Here is a 17,575-nt window from a genome sequence, read left to right on the forward strand (position 1 = left end):
AGAGACCTCTTTATCTCTTTCTCTTCCTTTTCAATTCTTGCTACTTGGAAGAGAGCTAGTTTCAATCTTTTGCACTTGAATTTGAATTTGTTTACATCCAGGCACTGTTGAATTAGTGAATTTTTGAGTAAACACCATGGGGCCAGGGACTATGTTTGTTTTGTTGTCTGTTACATCCCTAGTGAAAAACAACTGAGTAGGTGCTTGTGCTGGTTAATTTTATCTGTGGATTTGGCTAGGCCACAGTATCCAGATATTTGGTTAAACGCTATTCTAGATGTTTCTGTGAAGGTTTTTCAGGAAGAAGGGATTAAGATTTGAATGAATGGACTTTAAGAAAAGCAGATTATCCTCCATAACATGGGTGGGACTCCTTTACTCATTCGAAGGCCTTAATATAAAAAGGCTGACCTCTGCACATGAAGAGGGAATTCAGCCAGCCTTCAGATTCTGATTGCAGCGTCAACTCTACTCTGGGTCTCCAACTTCTCAGCGTATCTTGAAGATTTTGGGCTTGTCATCCTTCCAATTGCATGAACTAATTCCTTAAAATAAGTCTCTCTATATATACACATCGTATTGGTTCTATTTGTCTGGAAACTTTGACTAATACAGTGCTTTATAAGTGTTTCATAAATACTCAACAAACTAATAAATATGTAAATAAAAATGAATAAGTGGATAAAATGTCTTTTTCAGGAACATTTCTATCTAAGCCTCATGTGAAACTGTTATGTGAAAGATTTAGCCTTTACTCAATGTCATACAGCAACAGGTGCCATTCTTAGTATTTCTGTGAACCCTGTGGCCCTTTTTGTATTTGGAAGATTAGGTGTTCAAGAGTAAAAACAGAAGCCAGCTGTTGGGTTTTCAGGGTTTTTTTTTAAAGGTTTATTTATTTATTTGAGAGAGAGAGTGGGGGGGGAGGGGCAGAGAGAGAGAGAGAAGCAGACTCCTTACAAGTGTGGAGCCAGATGGATAAGGGGCTTGATCCTGTGACCTGAGATCATGACCTGAGCTGAAATCAAGAGTTGGATGCTCAATCAACTGAGCCATCCAAGCACCCTGGATTTTGAGTTTTAAAAACCTTAGCCTGAGTGACTGATGGAAAGACTGAGCCATAAACTTTGTAGGATACAGGGTTGAGATCAAATTTTCACTCACCCTAACTAAATAAAGGCCACCTAGACCAGGCAGAGGGGAGTCAAAGAAAGAGAGGTGAGTGTGTTAGATACTCCGGGTCCCTGAGGAGGACATCCTTATGGCCAATCCTGGGGGTTGAATGCGAGAAGAAACTCTAGATGGGTCATGAAATCTTGATCTGGTAGTAGAAGGGACCTGTGTCTTCATTCCCAAACAGTGCCTGGGAAGGTGGCAAGGAAATGTGGTTGAATGTTATACCCAGACAGAAGGCTTCAGGTAGGTAAGCAGAGTGCCTGAAGCTTAGTAAGGCAAGAGAGATACAGAGTGATCCCAAAGAGAAAATAGAAGTAGCTGAAAGTAAGTCAGTCATGAAGGAGCCTTGGAATGAGGGATGAGGATGAATAAGCAGGCACCTGCATGAGTTTGTGACGGAAGGAAGATGTTTCAGCGGATGCCAACATAGACAATGGTCCAAGTCACATACTACCTCTGCCTGCTAATGCCTTGGGCTACAAAAGAAACTAAGGGGGGGTCTGGGGTAATGGTTTAGAGCATGGACTATAGCATGACTTATAAAACTTTGTTTCCTTGAGCCAATAACTAATTTTCTATATACTCATCCCTCTATATGTAAAATGAGAGAATAATAGATTCTACCTTGGGCTGTTGTAAGAATCAAATGAGTTAATTTCTTTGTTGGTTATGGGTCTGTTCAAGTTTTCTATTTCTTCCTGTTTCATTTTTGGTAGTTTATATGTTTCTAGGAATGCATCCATTTCTTCCAGATTGCCTATTGTTGGCATATAATTGCTCATAATATTCTCTTATAATTGTATTTCTTCAGTGTTATTTGTGATCTCTCCTCTTTCATTCATGATTTTATTTATTTTGGTCCTTTCTCTTCTCTTTTTGATAAGTCTGGCTAGGGTTTATTGATATTATTAATTCTATCAAAGCAATTGCACTACTAGGTATTTATCCAAAGGATACAAACATAGTGATTCAGAGGGGCACATGCACCCAATGCTTATAGCAGCAATGTCCACAATAGCCAAACTATGGAAAGAGCCCAGATATTCATCGACAGATGAGTGGATAAAGAAGATGTGGTATGTATACACAATGGAATATTACTCAGCCATCAAAAAGAATGAAATCTTGCCATTTGCAACAATGTGGATGGAACTAGAGGGTATTATGCTAAGTGAAATAAGCCAGTCAGAGAAAGACAATAATCATATGATTTCACTCACACGTGGAGTTTAAGAAACAAAACAGGTGAATATAGGGGAAAGGAAGGAAAAATAAAATAAGATGAAAATAGAGAGAGGCAAACCATAAGAGACACTGAACTCTAGGAAACAAACTGAGGGTTGCTGGAGGGGTGGTGGGTGGGAAGAAGGCGTAATTGGGTGATGGACATTAAGGAGGACACTTGAAGTAATGAGCACAGGATGTTCTATGCAACTGATGAATCACTAAATTCTGCCTCTGAAACTAAAAATGCAGTGTATGTTAATAAAATTGAATTTAAATAAAAAAATTTAAAAAAAGAATCAAATGAGTTAAGACATGGAAGGCATGCAAAACAATGCCTAGTATAGAGTAAGTGGCATGTAAGGGTCAGTCGTTGTTTTTCATATTATTGTTGTCATACAGGCCTGCCAGAATTTAGATAAAACCTCAAAGAAAGTGTGTAAGAGAAATCCTGATGTAATTGAGATTATTTCTGCCATCTGATGGCATAAGGGCTTGTATTATTAACATTTGAGAGGTATTACAGAAAAGTGGGGACAATTACATTTTGTAATTTTTACCTTTGTACAGTTACACACCTGAAATTTTTGCAACTCAACTAGGAATTCCAGGTATTATTAATGGTGGGGAGGTGAGATTGATAATCCTACCATGTATAAGTCATATTATCAATAGATGTGAGCCACTTGAGGAAACATATAGCGATGGAGACCAGAGTATAGGTGGAGGGTTAGCTTACTGGGGGAAAGGGAGCATGGAGTGTTGGGGTCTGGGGAACAGGTGGAGGGTTAACTCAGGGGGATAGGAAGTGATGGGGACCAGGTAGAATGTTAGCTTAGGAGAGGAGGGATTGTCTCTCTTTTGAGGGTGAAGGGAAAGATGTGAGGGGATCATGATGTGTTGAACCAAAGGTAATCAACCCTCAAGAGTTGCTAGTATCTATGGTCTTTTTGAGGTAGGAAGTGAGGTCATCCACCAAGATAGGGTTAGAGACTTAAAAAGAAAGGAAAGAAAAGAATAGTTATAAAATGGCATTTGAGTTCCTTGCTAGGTGATTAAGAGCAGCATTGGATCTGCAGTGTTTAAGAATGTTTGATGGACAACCACTTAAAAACACACAAAGGAATTTCTAGACTAGAAGAAAATGCATCCCAATGCACATAATGGTTCAATTAGAGTAGTGATATTCTGAATGACTTATCTTTATATTTTCAAATATTTTGTAATGAAGTTATAATTTCTGATCATTGGAAATGTGTATAAAAGATTAAAAGGTTAAAAAAGAATGTATGATGTGTCACATTGCCAGTTCTCAAAAGTCACCATGACTAATGTCATCTTTGGCCATGAATCATAATGGTTTGCCTTCTCTAAGCAATTTTCTTTTCTAATGAAATATGGTTGACATACAATATTATATTATTTTCAGGTGTGCAACATAGTGATTTGGCAATTCTATACATTACACAATGCTCACCACAATAAATGTAATTACCATTGGTCACCAAACCAAGTTATTACAATGCTATTGACTATATTCAGTAATAATCAATATATAATATACAAGTTATTATACAATAGTATTGACTACACTGTGCTTTTCATCCCTGTGACTTATTTCTAACTGGAAGTTTGTATCTCTTAATCCCTTTTATCTATTTTATCATAGGTTAATCCATTATTCTTGTTTCACTATGATAACCTAGATATGATATGGCCTACTTGTTTGCTTCAATGATTGAGTCAATAACCCCACAGCAATATATATTCTACTCCAGTTTCCCCATGAAATATTTTTTTAAAGATTTTATTTATTTAGTTGAGAGAGAGAATGAGAGACAGAGAGCATGAGAGGGAAGAAGGTCAGAGGGAGAAGCAGACTCTCTGCCGAGCAGGGAGCCTGATGTGGGACTCGATCCCGGGACTCCAGGATCATGACCTGAGCCGAAGGCAGTTGCTTAACCAACTGAGCCACACAGGCACCCCTCCCCATGAAATATTTTTAAAATCAACTGCAGGAACCATGAATTATAGTTCAATCTAGGATCTCCTCTGATTATATTAGCTTTCACCAGATCAGAATAACCTAATAAAATTCTATACTCATAGAAAGAACTATGGCTACTGGAACTCAGGAAAAATGATTGGCTCACTCTAAATGAGATTTATGAGCATCAGCCTAAAAGCTATTGGCACACTTGAATTTTATTCATCTTTTTCCCTGACACTTTGAGTCAGAGATCAGCTCTACTCTCTGACTAAGCTTCTTCACTTGCTGTTGCCATAATTGATGCCTAATTCAGAAATGAGGTTGTAGGCATTTACATAATGGGGGATTATGTGCTGTTCACTCATAATAGCAATGATAGGGTTGTCAATCATTGTACACTTTTACAGTGCCATGCAGGGGAGAAGCAGAAATAAATGAATGTGAAATCCATCACCTGAAGTGTGTTTAGAAAAGAATGAATTCCACTCTAGACTTACTCAAAGCTCTGATGATAGGAAATAATAATAACTTTTATCCTGTGGGGTTAAGGATGGGTTGAGCAAAACCAGAGATTCTCAATCTTAAACCTCAAATGGTAAGCACTTGAGGAGCTTTAAAAAGACTGATCCACCTGCCCCCTCCTCCTGCCGTTGCCCCTGCTCCCCCTGTCTGGGGAGGCCTGATTAAATTTAAACTCATAAGCAATGAATAATATTTTTAGTATATATAAACTATTGCATGGGACACCTTTAAAAAATCATTATTTATCTAAAATTCAAATTCAACCATGTGTCCTATATTTTTATTTTATTATTTTTTTAAAGATTATTTATTTACTTGACAGAGAGAGAGAGAGACAGCGAGAGAGGGAACACAAGCAGGGGGAGTGGGAGAGGGAGAAGCAGGCCTCCCGCTGGGCAGGGAGCCCGATGTGGGACTTGATCCCTGGACTCTGGGATCATAACCCTAGCCGAAGACAGACACTTAATGACTGAGCCACCCAGGCGCCCCATCCATGCGTCCTATATTTTTTAGTTGCTAAATCTGAGAGCTCCCTGCCACTGCATCCCATCCAGATTCAGAATTAACAGGTCTGGTATTTTTAAATGTTCCTCAGGTGACCCTAATATGCATCAAGATTCAGAAACACTGGCTAAAGCTTCAAAGACCCCCCTCTGTAGACTAATGTTGGCAGAAACAGACAGGAAAGAAGGATGGAAATGATTCTTAAAAGATCAGTAGAATCTATTGCAACTCCTTTAGAGTGTTCTATTTTGTCATCCTATATTCTGTGTATTATTCTGTATTTGTTATAACTTATTGAGGAAAACGGTCATGGTGCCTATTGCATCTGCAGCCCCTTCTGAACTACTATACCCTTTGCTGCTGCTGAGTGGGTATCTAGGTAGTTACGCAGGCATATGTAGCCATGCTCTGTATCAGTGACCCTTCCCGCCCCCTTCTGAACTTTGGCTACTGGGGCCAGGGTTGACTGAACTTGAGGAAGGTACATGAACTGAGATTGCTAGTTTATAGTCTGGACAATGGCCTATGAGGTGGCATGATACAAGAGTTCTGTCCAATGAGTTGATGATTAAATTAGACCAGATTCTTTCTTTGGGCATTTTATTTTTTGGGTACAGAATGTCAGTTTATTGGTAATGGAATCAGAATCATTCAGGATAGCTCAGGTCCGTGGCTTTCAAACTTTAATGAGCATTGGAATAATCTGCAAGGCTTATTAAAAAACAGAATTCTGGGCCCCACCCCAGTGTTTCTGATTCAGTAGGTCTGGGCTGCAGCCCCCAAATATGCATTTCTAATGAATTTCTAGGTGATAGTGCTGCTTTAGATTCAGGGACCACATTTTGAGAATTAGTGGGTTAGCTTGTGTGGTAGCAACAAACAAGTTCCAAATCTCAGTGGATGAAGGAAACAAAGGTTTATTTCTTGTTTGGGCCACATGTTTGTCATGAGTTTGCTGGGTGCTCTGCTCTGCAATGTCAGCTTCCTCATCAGAGACCCAGACTGACGGAGCAGCCACTGCCTGGACCATTCTGGCCATAGTGAAACATGCCCTGGCTCTTAAAGTTTCCTCCTGAAAGTGACATGTGTCACTTCTACTTAGTTTCACCGGCTAAAGACAGTTAAATAGCCACACATAACTTCTAGTAGAACAGATAAATACAATCTGAGCATTTGCTTAGGAGGAGAGAGAGCCAGAAGATTTGCAGACTGCTTTCTAATGACCAAATAGAAGGCTGCAACTAAAAATGACACACAGAAAGAGAACAGCATGCACAGGGCATGAGACCATCACAGCCATGAACTGAGGAAAACCCTGGCTGGTTCTTTGGTAGTGGCAGGAGTAATTAGAGATAGAGGCAAAGATGAACAGACTGATGTAATGGCTGACAGTGGCCAAAGCTGCTTTTGGTCCTGACCCTCATTTAAGGTTGTTACATTATTCTGGTCACAATAAAATGTGTTAATATGGTTGCTCCCACATCCCTATGAGATTCCCAAGATCCTTACTCCCGAATCCACCTGTAAGCTCCTAAAGCATTCACCTATGGGATCTCATCACATTACCAAGTCACCACCAACAGAATGTATCCCAGAAATTAAATGTAATTGCAAAGTAACTCAAGTCTCCAGTTTGTGTTTCTCAGATATTATGAAGGGGATACATAGACCAAAATAAAACATCTAAAAATTTCTTTAGATTTGTTATTTTCCAGAGAAAGCTCCATGCTCCCAATTCTTCTGTAGCCCGGGCCTATGAATTTCTAGGTTTTATCCTTTCCCTTTACTACCATTTGTGCATCACAAAATCCCAAAGGTCTGATTTAGCAAAACAGTAGTAGGACCAACCTGAGCAGCTCCAGCAGACTCCTTTATGGTGGTGGGATGAGGAAAGTCTAAAGATATGTGTAGGTTACTAGAAATCATTCACTCTTGGTATGAAAGTCTATATCCAAGTTTGGACTCTGTTGATTATGAAGAACTGAATGTCCCTCAGGTACGATAAGTAATGGGGATTTGTTACTAGCTGATGGTAGGTAGGTAGCCAATTTCAGATGGAGAGTTTAGTAATTCATCAGTTGCATATAACACCCAGTGCTCATATTTTAACAATATAGATTCTTCCAGTCCATCAGCATGGAATATCTTTCCGGGTTTTTTTGGTGTCATATTTAATTTATTTATCAGTATTTTATAGTTTTTAGAGTACAGGTCTTTCACCTCCTTGGTTAAGTTTAATCTTGGTATTTTATTATTTTTGGTGTAATTGTAAATGGAGTTGTTTTCTTAATTTCTCTTTCTGCTGCTTTGTTATTAGTATATGAACCACAACTGATTTCTGTGTATTAACTTTGTATTTTGCAACTTTGTTGAATTCATTACTTCTAATACTTTTTTGGTGGAGTCTTTACGGTTTTCTATGTATGGTATCATGTCATCTACAAATAGTGACAGTTAATTTCTTTCTTACCAATTTGGGTGCCTTTTATTTCTTTTTCTTGTCTGATTGCTGTGGCTAGGACTTCCAGTACTATCTTGCATAAAAGTGGCGAGAGTGGACATTCTTTTTTTTTTTTTTAAAGATTTTATTTATTTATTTTGACAGAGAGAGAGAGAGAGACAGCGAGAGAGGGAACACAAGCAGGGGGAGTGGGAGGGGGAGAAGCAGGCTTCCCATGGAGCAGGGAGCCTGACACGGGGCTTGATCCCAGAACCCTGGGATCATGATCCGAGCTGAAGGCAGACGCTTAATGACTGAGCCACCCAGGCACCCGAGAGTGGACATTCTTGTCTTGTTCCTGATCTTAGAGAAAATGCTTTCAGTTTTTCAAATTGACTATGATGTTAGGTGTGGGTTTTTCATATATGGCCTTTATTTTGTTGAGATATGTTTCCTCTACACACACTTTGTGGAAAGTTTTTAAGATGAATAGGTGTTGAATTTTGTCAAATGCCTTTTTCTGCATCTATTCAGATGACCATATGATTTTTATTCTTTGTTTTGTTAGTGTGGTTTATCATATGATTGATTTGCAAATATTGAACTATCTGTACATCCCTGGATTAAATCCTACTTGATTGTGATGAATTATCCTTTTGGTGTATTTTTGAGTGTGATTTGCTAGTATTTTGTGGGGGATTTTTGTATGTATGTTTATTGAGGAAATTGGCCTGTAGTTTTCTTTTTTTGTAGTGTCTTTGTCTGGTTTTGGTATCTGGGTATTCTGGCTTCATAGAATGTATTTGGAAGCTTTCTTCTCCTTTCTGTTTTTTTTAAAATTTAATTTAATTATGTTATGTTAATCACCATACATTACATCATTAGTTTTTGATATAGTGTTCCATGATTCATTGTTTGCATATAACACCCAGTGCTCCATGCAATACGTGCCCTCTTTAATACCCATCACCAGGCTAACACATTCCCACACCCCCCTCCCCTCTAGAACCCTCAGTTTGTTTCTCAGAGTCCATAGTCTCTCATGGTTCATCTCCCCCTCTGATTTCCCCCCCTTCACTTTTCCCTTCCTACTTTTTTTTACCTTTTAATGTATTATTTGTTTCAGAGGTACAGGTCTGTGATTCATCAGTCTTCCACAGTTCACAGTGGTCATCATAGCACATACCCTCCCCAATGTCTATCACCCAGCCACCCCATCCCTCCCACCCCCCACCACTCCAGCAACCCTCAGTTTATTTCCTGAGATTAAGAATTCCTCATATCAGTGAGATCATATGATACATGTCTTTCTCTGATTGACTTATTTCACTTAGCATACCCTCTAGTTCCATCCACATTGTTGCAAAAGGCAAGATTTCGGGTTTTTTTGATGGCTGCATAATATTCCATTGTATATATATACCACCTCTTCTTTATCCATTCATCTGATGTACATCTTGGCTCTTTCCATAGTTTGGCTATTGTGGATAGTGCTGCTATAAACATTGGGTGCATGTACCGCTTTGGATCACTACATTTGTATCTTTGGGGTAAATACCCAGTAGTGCAATTGCTGGGTCATAGGGTAGCTCTATTTTCAACTTTTTGAGGAACCTCCATACTGTTTTCCAGAGTGGCTGCACCAGCTTGCATTCCCACCAACAGTGTAGGAGGATTCCCCTTTCTCCATATCCTCACCAACATCTGTTGTCTCCTGACTTGTTAAGTTTAGCCATTCTGACTGGTGAGAGGTGGTATCTCATTGAGGTTTTGATTTGGATTTCCCTGATGCCGAGCGATGTTGAGCACTTTTTCATGTGTCTGTTGTCCATTTGGATGTCTTCTTTGCAGAAATGTCTGTTCATGTCTTCTGCCCATTTCTTGATTGGATTATTTGTTCTTTGGGTGTTGAGTTTGATAAGTTCTTTATAGATTTTGGATACTAACCCTTTATCTGATATGCCATTTGCAAATATCTTCTCCCATTCTGTCAGTTGTCTTTTGGTTTTGTTGACTGTTTCTTTTGCTGTGCAAAAGCTTTTTATCCTGATGAAGTCCCAGTAGTTCATTTTTGCCCTTGCTTCCCTTGCCGTTGGCGGTTTCTAGGAAGAAGGTGATGCAGCTGAGGTTAAGAGGTTGCTGCCTGTGTTCTCCTCTAGGATTTATTTATTATTAATTCTTTTAAAGAACCAGCTCCTAGTTTTGTTGATCTGTTCTACTGTTCTTTTGGTTTCTATTTCATTGATTTCTGCTCTGATCTTTACTATTTCTCTTCTATTGCTGGGTTTAGGCTTTATTGCTGTTCTTTCTCCAGCTCCTTTAGGTGTAGCATTAGGTTGTGTATTTGAGACTGTTCTTGTTTCTTGAGAAAGGCTTGTATTGCTACATATTTTCCTCTTAGGACTGCCTTTGCTGCATCCCACAGATTTTGAACAGTTGTGTTTTCATTTTCATTTGTTTCCGTGAATTTTTTAAATTCTTCTTTAATTTCCAGGTTGACCCATTCATTCTTTAGTAGGATGCTCTTTAGCCTCCATGTATTTGAGTTCATTCCGACTTTCCTCTTGTGATTGACCTCTAGTTTCAAAGCATTGTGGTCTGAAAATATGCAGGGGATGATCCCAGTCTTTTGGTACCAGTTGAGACCTGACTTGTGACCTAGGATGTGATCTATTCTGGAGAATGTTCCATGGGCACTAGAGAAGAATGTGTATTCCGTTGCTTTGGGGTGGAATGTTCTGAATATATCTGTGAAGTCCATTTGGTCCAGTGTGTCATTTAAAGTCTTTATTTCCTTGTTGATCTTTTGCTTAGATGATCTGTCCATTTCAGTGAGGGGGGTTTTAAAGTTCCCTACTATTATTATATTGTTGTCAATGTGTTTCTTTGATTTTGTTATTAATTGGCTTATATAATTGGTTGTTCCCATGTTAGGGGCATAGATATTTACAATTGTTAGATCTTCTTGTTGGATAGACCCTTTAAGTATGATATAGTGCCCTTCCTCATCTCTTATTATAGTCTTTGGTTTAAAATCTAATTTATCTGATATAAGAATTGCCACCCCAGCTTTCTTTTGATGTACATTAGCATGGTAAATGGTTTTCCACCCCCTCACTTTCAATCTGGAGATGTCTTTGGGTCTAAAATGAGTCGCTTGCAGACAGCATATCAATGGGTCTTGTTTTTTTATCCAATCTGATACCTTGTGTGTTTTGATTGGGGCATTTAGCCTATTTACATTCAGGGTAACTATTGAAAGATATGAATTTAGTGTCATTGTATTGCCTGTAAGGTGACTGTTACTGTATATTGTTTCTGTTCCTTTCTGGTCTATGTTACTTTTAGGCTCTCTCTTTGCTTAGAGGACCCCTTTCAATATATCTTGTAGGGCTGGTTTCCTGTTCGCAAATTCTTTTAGTTTTTGTTTGTCCTGGAAGCTTTTTATCTCTCCTTCTATTTTCAATGAAAGCCTAGCTGGATATAGTATTCTTGGCTGCATATTTTTCTCATTTAGTGCTCTGAATATATCATGCCTGTCCTTTCTGGCCTGTCAGGTCTCTGTGAATAGGTCTGTTGCCAATCTAATGTTTCTACCATTGTAGGTTACAGATCTCTTCTCCCGAGCTGCTTTCAGGATTTTCTCTTTGTCTCTGAGACTTGTAAGTTTTACTACTAGATGTCGGGGTGTTGACATATTTTTACTGATTTTGAGAGGGGTTCTCTGTGCCTCCTGGATTTTGATGCCTGTTTCCTTCCCCAAATTAGGGAAGTTCTCTGCCAATATACCTTCTGCCCCCTCTCTTTCTTCTTCTTCTGGGATCCCAATTATTCTAATATTGTTTCATCTTATGGTATCACTTATCTCTCATATTCTGCCCTCGTGATCCAGTAGTTGTTTATCTCTCTTTTTCTCAGGTTCTTTATTTTCCATCATTTGGTCTTCTCTATCACTAATTCTCTCTTCTGCCTCATTTGTCCTAGCAGTTAGAACCTCCATTTTTGATTGCACCTCATTAATAGCCTTTTTGATTGCGACTTGGTTAGATTTTAGTTCTTTTATTTCTCCAGAAAGGGTTTCTCTATTTCTCCTATGCTTTTTTCAAGCCCAGCTAGTATCTTTAAAATCATCATTCTGAAGTCCAGTTCTGACATGTTACTAATGTCTGTATCGATTAGGTCCCTGGCAGTCGGTACTGCCTCTTGTTCTTTTTCTGGAGGTGATTTTTTCCATCTTGTCATTTTGTCCAAAGGAGGATAGATGCATGAAAGAACAAAATGCTAACAGGGTAACAACAACCCCAGAAAAATATACACTAAAGAAATCAGAAGAGACCTGAAACTGGGGGAAAAGAAAGGGAAAAAAAGAAAAAAGAAAAAGAAAAAAAAGAATATGATCAAATATGGTCAGGGTGGTGAAGAGATCAGTGGCGGCACACTAGATTTTGGGCGCATTTTGGTCTGTTAAAAGAAACTGCCTCCCAAAATTTTAAAGAAAGAAAAACTTATATATGTACAAAAATAAGGGTAAATACAATGAAGGGATGGACTATGACTGTAAAGATGAAAATTATAGGGCGCCTGGGTGGCTCAGCTGGTTAAGCGACTGCCTTTGGCTCGGGTCATGATCCTGGAGTCCCGGGATCGAGTCCCACATCAGGCTCCCTGCTGAGCAGGGAGTCTGCTTCTCCCTCTGACCCTCCTCCCTCTCGTGCTCTCTATCTCTCATTCTCTCTCTCTCAAATAAATAAATAAAATCTTTAAAAAAAAGATGAAAATTATAAAAGATTTTATAAAAGGAATTGATAGGAAGTTGGTTGAAAAAAGAAAGAAGAGAAATTTAAAGAAAAAGAAAAAACAGGAGAGAATGTGATCAGGCAGGAGACTAGAACAAAGCCACACACTAGAGATTTGGGGTATATTTTGGCCTGTTAGAAGAAACTGTATCCCAAAATTTTAAAGAGAGAACAATTTACATATATACCAAAAATAAGGTTAACTACAATGAAGGGCTAGAATATGACTCTAAAAATGAAAAATAAAGATTTTTAAAAAAAGAATTGATAAGATGTTGGTTGGAAAAGGGAAAAAGAAAAATTCAAAAAAAAAGAAGAAAAAGAAAATTAAAAAAATTAACTTTGAAAGACTAAAGAATCATGGTAAAAAAGCCATGGATTCTATGTGCAGTATTCCCCTAGCGCTGGCGTTCTGCCGTTCTCATTGATCAGTAAACTTGGTCTTGGCTGGCTGTTCGTGCTGATCTTCCGGGGGAGGGGCCTGTTGCCGTGGTTCCCAAATGTCTTTGCCGGAGGCGGAATTGCCCTGCTCTTGCGGGGCTGGGCTAAGTAATCTGCTCAGGTTTGCTCTCGAGAGCTTTTGTTCCCTGCAAGCTTTCCGTCCGGCTTTGGAGGATGAGAGTGAAAATAGAGGCCTCCCAATCTCTGCCCCAGAGGAGCCAAGAACTCGGGGCCCCGCTCCTCAGTGCGCCCCCAGAGAAAAGCAGTCAGTCACTCCCGTCTCCCCGGTCTCCGGCCGCACTCCTCGCTCACCTGGCCTGTGACGGAGCATTTCTATCCCTGGCACCTGACCCCGTGCGGAGTTGCCAAACCCAGCAGATCCCTGCGGTGCGCTCCCGCCCCGTTCCTTCCGGGGGATGAAGGGGAGTCTCCCCGGATCTGCCACTTGTTGGGTCCCTGCTGGAGGAGCAGTGGCCCGACTGGGCCGCGGATCACAGTTTATGGCAACCCTGAGCTGAGAGCCTGCGCCTCGGCTCCCTCTCTGCAGCCGGCTCCCCCGCTCCGATACCTGGGAGCTCTGCCGCACTCAGGCACCCCCGGTCTTTCTGTGACCCCGAGGGTCCTGAGACCACACTGTCCCGCGAGGGTTCCACCCCCAGCTTAGCCACTGGAGTGACGTCCCTCAGCGGAGCCGACTTCTAAAAGTTCCGATTTTGTGCTCCGCGGCTCTATCACTTGCCAGAAGTGGCTGATGCAGGCCCCCTCCCCGCCGTCTATCCTCCTGAATATCGCCTCGGATTCACTTCTCCGGACGTCCTACCTTCCAGTAAGTGGTCCTTTTCTGTTCAGAGGGTTGCTGCTATTCTTCTCTTTGATCTCCTGTTGAGTTCGTAGGTGTTCAGAATGGTTTGATCCCTATTCAGCTGAATTCCTGAGACCAGACGAAATTTAGGTCTCCTACTCCTCCGCCATCTTGCTCCCCCCCTTTCTGTTTTTTGGAATAGTTTGAAAATAGGTACTAATTCTTTGGTACAATTCATCTGTGAATCCATCTGGTCCTGGACCTTTGTTTGTTGGAGGTTTTTTATTACCAATTTGATTTTGTTACTAGTACTTGGACTGTTCAGGTTTTTTATTTCTTCCTGATTCAGTTTTGGAAGGTTATGTGTTTCTAGGGGTTTATCCATTTCTCCTAGGTTGTCCAGTTTGTTGGCATATAATTTTTCATAGTAATCTCTTATAACCCTTTGTGTTTCTGTGGTGTTGGTTATTACTTCTCTTTTATTTCTGATTTTATTTATTTGAGCCCTATTTCTTTTTTTTCTTGATGAGTTTGGCTAAAGGTTTATCAGTTTTGTCTATCTCTTCAAAAACCAAGTCTTGGTTTCATTGGTCTTTCCTTCTCTTTCTTCCTTTCCTTATTTTTTCTTTCCTTTTTTTTTTTTAGAAACTGCTCCTCTTTTACTTTTTTAATTTAATTTTATTATGTTATGTTAGTCACCATACAGTACATCATCATTATTTTTTTTCATTATTATTATTATTATTATTATTATTATTTATTTGTCAGAGGGAGAGAGAGAGAGCACAAGCAGGGGGACCAGTAGAGGGAGAGGGAGAAGCAGGCTCCTCACTGAGCAGGGAGCCCAATGTGGGACTCAATCCCAGGATCCTGGGATCATGACCTGAGCCAAAGGCAGATGCTTAACGACTGAGCCACCCAGGCGTCCCAGTACATCATTATTTTTTGATGTAGTGTTCCATGATTCATTATTTTCGTATAACACCCATTGCGGGGGAGATGAACCACAAGAGACAATGGACTCTCAGAAACAAAGCGAGGATTTTAGAGGGAAGGGGGGTGGGGGGATGGGTGAGCCCCGTGATGGGTATTAAGGAGGGAAACTGCTCCTCTTTATTTTTTTTTTTTAAGATTTTATTTATTTATTAGAGAGAGAGAGAGAAACCACAAGCAGGGGGAGTGGCAGGCAGAGAGAGAAACTGGCTCCCAGCTGAGCAAGGAGCCTGATGCGGGCCTCAATCCCAGGACCCTGGCATCATGACCTGAGCCGAAGGCAGACACTTAACTGACTGTGCCACCCAGGCGTCCCAGAAATGCTCCTCTTTTAAAATCTAGCTTAGACAAGTCCAAAACATCATCACTGCACCAGAATTTTGGGTCTACTCTAGTTGCTTTTTCCCCACTATTTGCCTGTATAACACATGAATTTACTGTGAACCATGTGATTTTTTTTTTCTCTTCACTATTTTCTCCTGTTCACTAAGTGATTGAGCTTGAGCCCTGAATTTTGTCCATCTTGTAGGATCTCTTTTACAAACACTTCTGGGGGCAGGCAGTATTTCTTTTGGACTTGAGAAAGATGGCTGCCTTCTCTGGGACCCATGATCTGGTGGACTTTGGCTGCCTTTCCTCTGGCCTCACTCTCCCCATAGGGTGGGCGGTCCCAGGGGCCAAGAACCCATGCCCACATGTAGCCCTTCTTCTAACCATATAGACCATGGTCCTGGAATTGGAATTCCCCGTGGCCCTGAGCCTGTTTCTAGAGTCTGTGTGGGCTTTGTCTCTGGGTCCATTTTCCTAAAGACAGAATGTACCACCGAATACATACCTCTAGGCCCAAAGAATGGCCAAAGGGTGGCTATTTGTGGGTGTATAAATGGAGTTTGGACATGTAGGCTGGGATATTGAGGCTGATTGTGGCATGGAGGGGTATCTAAGAGTGGGAAGAGAGGGTTCATAGTTCATGGGCTAGGGACTGGAGCTCTCTGCAATAGCATTGGGCACAGAACTTTTAGGAGCCCAATAATTTTAACTTCAAACATGGCCGTTCACATGGTTCTGCAAGTGTGTTTGTTAAGGTGTGTGGATAGAATATATTCTATTTGGCCATTTCCTAGCTTGGCTTATAATAGTCATAAATATGGCACACAGATTTCCATTTATATCCTTGCCCCAGACCTTATAAATGTTAGAGTCTGGCCTGCGGTGGGGGTGTGGGGCAGGTGGAGAACACAAAAGGCTGGTACCGAGATACCGGCCTGGAAGAATAAAGAAGAACCTGTCGATTTAATTTCATGAAGTAACCACTGATGATACCACTTTGACTGTCTAATTTTATGGATTTACAATGGATTGTTCCCAAATCAAGCTCTCCAAAGCCTCGTGGGAGAGCCTGGCCAACCCTCTCCCTCCCCCCCAAAACCCTCATGCCTCACTTAGCCAACTTGGTTCTCACTTTAGCCTGCCAAAAACTTACATGTGAGAAGCTGAGTTGTGAGACTGAAATCACTAACACTCAAAGTCAAAGACGTGGCTTCTAGGCACTATAACTTGGTGGCCAGAAGCATAAGCTTTGCAATCAGAGAGACCTAAGGTAGGAGGTCAACTCCTCTGGTCATAAGCTGGGTGACCTCAGGCAAGTCTTACCTTCTCTGAGCATCAGTTTCTCCGTTTGTAGTAAATAGGATAATGATCTCTGCCTTACTGAGGTATTATAAGGATTTAATGAGAAAGACATGAAAGAGCCTGGCACACAACATGCAATAAGGGGTAGCTGCTGCCATTACTGCTCTTTTTACTCTTATTGCTACTGTTATAATTGATTGTGCAATCTAAGACCAGTAAGTTACTTAAAATTATTTTAAGATTAATTAGAAAAAAAATAGTATAGTACATTCACATAGTTAAAAAAAAATCAGACATGGAGGGGGCACCTGGGTAGCTCAGTCAGTTAAGCATCTGCCTTCAGCTCAGGTCGTGATCCCAGGGTCCTGGGATGGAGCCCCGCATCGGGCTTCTTACTCCTTGGGAATGCTGTTTCTCCTTCTCCCTCTGCCCCTCCTCCCTGCTCGTGTGTGCGCATGTGCTCTCTCTCACTCGAATAAATAAATAAAATCTTTTAAAAAATGAGACATGATAAGATGTACATTGAAAAATCTTTCTCCCACCCTTATTTCCATTCATCTCAGCTCACACAGTTCTGTCTTCTATAGGTAATCACTTTTGTTAGCTTTTGGTGTATCCTTCCAATATTTCTTTATTCGGATATAAGTAGCTATGGGTATATATTCTTATATTCTCCCTTTTCTTACACAAAAGGTAGCATACTATATGCTTTTTTCACTCAACAAGAAATCTTGGAGATCTTTCCATATCAGTATATAGAGAGCTTCCTTATTCTTTTTCACAGTTGCATAGTATCTCACTGTGAAGCTTATTTCATTACTTACCTGGAGATAAACAATCAGATTGTTTACAGTATTTTGTTGTAATGAACAATGCTGCTGTGAACAAGTTGAACACATACCATTTCATGCAAGCAGGTATATCTGTAGCATTGGGGTAAGTGGAGTAAATACCCTGGTAATTTTGATACATAATGTCAAAGTGTCCTCCATGGATGTTACACCATTTTGCATGCCCTTCAAAATGTATGAGTTTTAAGTCATGTGAAGTTTTCA

Source organism: Callorhinus ursinus, unplaced genomic scaffold (genome assembly GCF_003265705.2).
Source record: "Callorhinus ursinus isolate GAN/ISIS: 27379988/994484 unplaced genomic scaffold, GSC_fseal_2.0 scaffold2, whole genome shotgun sequence".
Classification (NCBI taxonomy): Eukaryota; Metazoa; Chordata; class Mammalia; order Carnivora; family Otariidae; genus Callorhinus; species Callorhinus ursinus.